Genomic DNA, 6,707 nt, shown 5'->3' on the forward strand with positions numbered 1-6,707 from the left:
CACACCCCCACCTTTTACCCCTCACCCCTTCCCCCAAGGTACTAGCCTCACAATAGGGGTAGTGTCCCCCCACCCAAGCCCCCTCCCTTAGTTAAGATGTAACAAGATGTTCCTCATTGATATCTCATCCTGATAACATCTGGCTAGTCCGACTGTGTGTGTGTGTGTGTGTGTGTGTGTGTGTGTGTGTGTGTGTGTGTGTGTGTGTGTGTGTGTGTGTGTGTGTGTGTGTGTGTGTGTGTGTGTGTGTGAGAGTGTTGAGTTCACCCCTGATTGCATGCCGGCCTCCAGGGAGAAAATAGACAAGGACAGTCAGAGGGAATTAAGTTTCCGGCCGTTGATTGGTATGTTTTTAGTGCAGAACACAAAAAAATGATGTACATTTCTATTGATTTTTAAAGATTTAACACTCAAACATTTGCTCAAACTTGCCTGAAAATAAAGACGGTTTATCTTTTGATTTAATTTCATTCCTAATGATTTAAAATCTTAATGAATTGGGAGTGTCGTCAAACTGCTTCATTTCATTTTTGCCATAGTATTAAGAAAAGGGATTAAGAACCATTACTTGTAATATCAGCAACTTTCAAAAACACAGTAAAGGCATTTTAAGTCTCAATTAAGTCTCATTTAAGTCTCATTTAAGTCTCATTTAAGTCTCATTTTAAGTCTCATTTAAGTCTCATTTAAGTCTCATTTAAGTCTCATTTTAAGTCTCATTTAAGTCTCATTTAAGTCTCATTTAAGTCTCATTTAAGTCTCATTTAAGTCTCATTTTTCATCTTTTATTGTATTTTAAGAAAACTCTTTCTGATTTGTTTCTCACAGCTTTTCTTCTTAATTAATTTCATTGTTATGGCTTTTAATTCAGGCCAGTTTAACTAGTATTATTGTTTATGTTTTATTGTTTTGTTTAAATAACTTCTATTTTAATATGGTTGGGTTTTTTTCTGCTTGTTCTGTTGCTTCCTGCATGAAAGATGCTATACGGATAAAGTTGTTAATATTATGTATTACATTATTATTATTAATAAATTGGAAGATATACAAAATAATAAATGTACCACAACACCAGGAGGCACAATAGCTCTGATTATTATTTGTTGAAATAATTGAAATCCGGTATCCTTTAAAAATCACGTTTTGTCCTTATACTGTAGCGCGGAAATGATCAGTGTTACAGAAGCAAAGCGACAGTGAAGATGAAAGGTCAAACTAAAAAAGCGAGCTACTACATCAAATAAAGAGGCAAAACAACATTAATAAAAGTGCATACAGATGGATAAGTAGCAGCATGATAAACAGTAATAAAGTGTATATCACTTTCCACCTCTGCATAAAAAGGTCCCTATAAAAGTATGCAGTGACAGTAGGCTCTAACTAGGCTGGGATTATTAGCTTCTCGTGTGTTTATTAAACCGGATCAGGTCGTATTGAATGACCTGTATCAATGTGTGTGTGTGTGTGTGTGTGTGTGTGTGTGTGTGTGTGTGTGTGTGTGCGCATTTTCAAGCATGAGCGCCTTTTCACTGAGTTTGTTAAAGAGGAAGGGAGGCAGAAAGATTCCCAGAATGATTTGAATTCCTTCAGACTGTGACCTTCTGCCTGCCATGTCAGAACGCCATATGCTCTGCGGACAATGCGAGTAAGATTCACACACACACACACACACACACACACACACACACACACACACACACACACACACACACACACACACACACACACACACACACACACACACACACACAGTGGCTGCCTCACTTTGAGGAGGAGCTGCTGGAAGAGGAGGCATTGTGAAAAAGTTAGCCATTGTGTCTTCTTCTTCAGCAGGGACGGTGAGAGACAATCGCTGGGTTTTTGTGCGGAGGTGGAGGGGGAGGTGAGGAGCGAGTCTTTGTAGCGAGGGCAAGCATCCCAAAGAGACCCAATGAATATATGGTCTTCTGCAGCATATTGTGTGTGGGCGCTGAACACTCACAATGTGTCATTGGGAGGACACCTTACGTCAAATGCTGGACAATGATGAGGAACACCCACAACTCTCTGTGGAGATCCCCAGCGTTCAGTTATTCTGAAAGGGATGCAGCCACATTTATGTCTGTTTATACTACTACCACTAAACTGCTTCATCATCCCAATGTTCTCTCCATGTCTCTGCAACATGACTATGGGAGTGTTATCATACTTACAGCACTGGTATATGTCTGCGAGGCGATAAGTGTTCTCAATGATCACATGCCATTAGACTGGTAGAAAATTGGATTTTCCCTCTCCTTCCTCCACAGAAGAGATTGCATGAGTTTTCATTGACATGCAGCATTATATCACTATTTACTTTATAATTCAGAGCAGCTCTGTTGGTATGACCATATAAAAAACAGTATTGCTAAAGCACATATTACAAGAGGGTACCGTTTTAAAGATGCTGAAACATTTAAATGCATAAACCCTCTATTTGTGACTGTGGTTAACCTTTTTACTTCCATCTGGATTGTGTCAATTTTTGTCAAAAGTGAATCAATTTCAAACCATGTTCAATCTTTCTAACACCTGTGAAGAGGACGTAATGAAAACTGCTCTATGTAAAACAAAAAAAGTGACACCTGAATTTATCTGTCCTTATTGAGTAGAGATTAAATTAAAATTCAAAGGTTATTGTCATGAAATATACACAACTACGGTGGAATTATGTTATGTATGAAAAACGATATAGAAAAAGAGGTGCAATAAACCCAACTCTTTTCTTGTATTTGGGGTTGTGTTTGTGGCCGTTTGGTCACCAAAAGTCCAATATTAACTCTGTCGTTAGCTCTGATTTGGGGTCTCTAGCAACTCCCAAAGTATCAAAATTTAAATATTTCTTATGATCTAAAACCACTTGGAAATGGTGTTGAGCAGGTAGCGTCCAGTGATTTGCTTTCAGGACTTTATTTTGCTCAAAACAGCCACCTGCTTTGTCTAAAGAAAACCCAAAACAACGTGCTGAAAGACCCTAAAGCGCACCATACAGCTTCTGTGGTAATTTCCCGTGGGTTTAATCCTACATACTTCTCTACCGCACAGATAGGGATGTTGATATAAGAATGTTGATTATAGCAGCTTGATATAAACACTTTTCTGCCATGCTGGTGGTTGCTCACTCTGCAAGCTCTCAGAATTTAATTTCTAAATAAACGGCCTCAGAGCAGCAATGAGGTTGGTGTCCCAGTGTACTGAAATAAAGTGGGTACTGTACTCTGAGACAATGCTAACTAGTGAGGCGATCTGCGTGTCGACAGCTTTGCTTTTGTTTTGAATCATCATTGTGTGGGAAATCACACCCACAGTGCCAATAGGAATTACCCCCGGTCTTGAAAAGCCAATTAATCTTAATTAGGAATAATTATGAGGCGAGGTGGTCTCTCTCTCGGTTCCTTTCATCTCCACTTCTCCTCCGCTGTTGTGTGGGCAACTTTGTTTATAGCTTGAACATTTCCAACGGGAGAAAGAAAGCAGAAGTGGTTTTCTAATCTATAGTGACTGGGCGACTTCATTTGAATAACAAATGTCTCAAAGCTGTCACGATGGAAATCCAGGATTTCAGTCAAGCCTACAAGAGCAATTATACCATTTTTATTAACGCTGATAATTTATTTTACTATGCATTTTACTGATTCAGTTTTGACACTGAACACTCACAGTGTGTCATCGGGAATACACCTTATGCCAAATGCTGGACAATGACGAGGAACACCCACAATTCATGTAGGAAATCCCCAACGTTTCAGTTATTTTAAATGGGATGCAGCCACATTTTAGGCTGTTTATTTCACTACTTTATCGTTGCAAGGTTATCTCTGCACATAGCAGCTCCTTATCATACTCACAACACTTTTATTTTGTACGAGAAAGATGTGTTTAACCAACTTATTGTGCAAACATTGTTTTGCATTTACCGAGTTTGATGTTGAAGATAACACACTCTTCATCCCTCAACTTCCTCCTCTCTCCAACCATCACAGATGCCACGGTCCATCAGTCTTCTCCGCTGACAAGCCAGAGTCACACTCCCTCTTTTGATCTCTCTGCAAGGCCCCTTTGTGTGTATGCATGTGTGTTACTGTGTGTGTTTGTGCCCATCTGTGTCTGAGCGCCCATCTGTAGGTCACTACACATCCCCACCTCTCTTGTCTCCAGGCTATAAGACCAGCTAAGGAGCAGTATTCAGAAGCCACTCCAAACAAAAACCATTAATCTCATTAACCTGAAACAGAAAACTACAACCAGACAAAGAAAAGGATAGAAATGGTGGTAGAAATATGAACTATATGCTGATTTAGTTGCAAACAATCACAGCCTATCAATATTTCTACTGACAAGCCCTCAAATGTATATATTTGAACTGAATAAAGTTACAGTTATTTTTGCACATGAGTAAAGGATTGAATAAAAATATCAAAAAAGGGAAATTAGAAAAGTGTTTTATTTCCAAATCTTGAGAAATCACTTAACCTTAAATGTGTCAATTTAAATATATGTGTCAATTTAAATATATGTGTTTTTAATGTATTTATTATAATTAATGGGTTCAATTTGACAGTTACGGGAACCACACTTTGAAGGAACTACAGAATTTCTGCTTTGATTAATGTTGCTCTCCTTCTGGGGCTTTGAGCGGTATGTTTCTAAACGTTTGAAAAGGTTACTTTAACATCCTTAAATTGAGATTTTCCTCAATTGCTTCACACACGACACACTTTGAGTTGTTCTTTATGAAAACACAAGGGAAATCCTGCATCTTGTCTCATCAACCAAAGCTGAAACTGTTTAAGGTCTGCACAATGCTGCAGCTTAAACAACTCCCCCCCAGGGAAAACACTGATATTGATTGATTGATTATTTTCAGGGCACATACAAGTCCTAAATCCAACTCAAATATTGCCCCAACACTAACCGTAATACACCTTTTCACTTTGAGGAGCTTTGTTTCATTGGGGGAAAGTAAAAGCTGTAAATTAGCATTGTGCTCAATTTAAATAATGACAGTAATATTAGAGGAACATTAGCCAAAGGTATTAGAAATGTTGTCTTTTACCACAAAGAGAATATCAGTCCTGTACTCCAGTTACATTCTCCAGCAGCAGATGATCAGACATTCATTTTGGCCCTAAACCAATCGGTGAATTGCATCAATGGGGTGACATCCCTCTGTGAGTTTGTCTCAATTAGCAACCACTCTTGCATTAACCTTCATCACCATGATTTAATTCATGACAATGTTGATTGGTGCAGCTTTAAATGTGTTGCCTGCACAACTTTGTGTCAATATTGTCACATCACAGCAAGATTTGTGTAGATTTTCTTCAACAGACCAAAATGCATGGCTTTAATTAAGTCATTTTATGGTGTGAATGTTATTTCAGAGGGTTTCTTTTTTCTGTGCAAGCTGTTGTTTTGACATCTGCTCTGCATCAAAGTGTTTGCCAGGTTGTTGCTGTCTGCACAAAGACTGTTCTGCATTGGCTCGTCAAGGTTACATCTTCACCGTGTTCACAAGCCAAGTGAATTCTTCGTCATTGTCGGAACAGAAAGCACATTCAAGGACGGAACTACTTCTTTGTGTGTGAATTCCTCTACAAATTAGCACCAAGCTCTTGCTACGCATATAGAAAAATGTATATTTCTTGATACCGTGACAACTATTTCCCTTCTTGCAGTCAGTGCTATCCACATATTGTACATTATTGACAAGAGAGATGGCATTATATTGAATTCAATGCAGGAATTTCAAAGTACAGACATAACTTCATTTTTAAAGCTTCAAGGCCAGTGCGCCTGCAGAGTTTACTCTCAGTCAGAAGCATTATTTCTCACCACTAGATGTCTCACCTGCTGAACAGTACGTCCTGATCTGCTGCAGAGGGGACACAGTGGGGGGTGCGGGGATTCAGGCTATGTACCAAAAGCTTTGCAGGGACACAGAGATGCTGCATTTGGCTTTAATGTGACACCAGACTATCACTTGGGAAGGATGTGGTGGTAAAAACATCACTCGTACTATTTAATTTATCGATTGACTGCTGGATGTGTAGCCAAACCCCAACAAAAGACACCATTAATAACTATTTTTATTCATGGGAATGTAATGTTTTAATCATGGTGTTAATCCACCAATATGGTTCACATGAACAAATCAATCAATATCAACCTTACAGGGGGACAACATGTCAGGGTTGTGTTTATAGCTTGCTTTAACTGCTCCCAGTTGGCTGAGTTTATGCAGCTTTAAATGTTATAAAGACATATGTTTTATCATATTTAGTATGTGACATTTACTGCTGGTAGAAACACACCGTCTCCAGCATAAAAAAACACAAGTTCTTATCTATTTATGGTGCTTTGACCACATGCACTCAACACACCTTTTATATTCATCATTGCATCACCAATCAAATGCTAACCTAACAGGAAGTCCGGATGAACAGAAGCATACTGTGAAAATACCACAAGCAACTAATGCTTTGATATCATGTATGACGTTTTTGCATTTTACCGATGTAGATTTTTAATGTTGTGTTGATTTTACCTCCTTAATATGCCGTGGGTAGTTAAATCAACAGGAATAATGACAGACTGTATGTCTGAAGGTCAAGGTAATTATACTATACACAATAAAAACACCAATAATACTACACATGCAAAAGCTCAACAAAGGACAACAGTGG

The 6,707-nt window shown here is 38.6% G+C and overlaps 1 long non-coding RNA gene across 1 annotated transcript; it reads left to right on the forward strand.

The window, feature by feature from the left end:
* Nucleotides 1-1,493: 1,493 nt before the first annotated feature.
* On the forward strand, nt 1,494-2,752 carry LOC134874945 (uncharacterized). The gene is made up of 2 exons (XR_010167146.1): nt 1,494-1,645; nt 1,831-2,752. It is a non-coding gene; the product is annotated as an uncharacterized LOC134874945 (long non-coding RNA).
* Nucleotides 2,753-6,707: the final 3,955 nt, after the last annotated feature.

Source organism: Eleginops maclovinus, chromosome 13 (assembly GCF_036324505.1).
Source record: "Eleginops maclovinus isolate JMC-PN-2008 ecotype Puerto Natales chromosome 13, JC_Emac_rtc_rv5, whole genome shotgun sequence".
Taxonomy (NCBI): domain Eukaryota; kingdom Metazoa; phylum Chordata; class Actinopteri; order Perciformes; family Eleginopidae; genus Eleginops; species Eleginops maclovinus.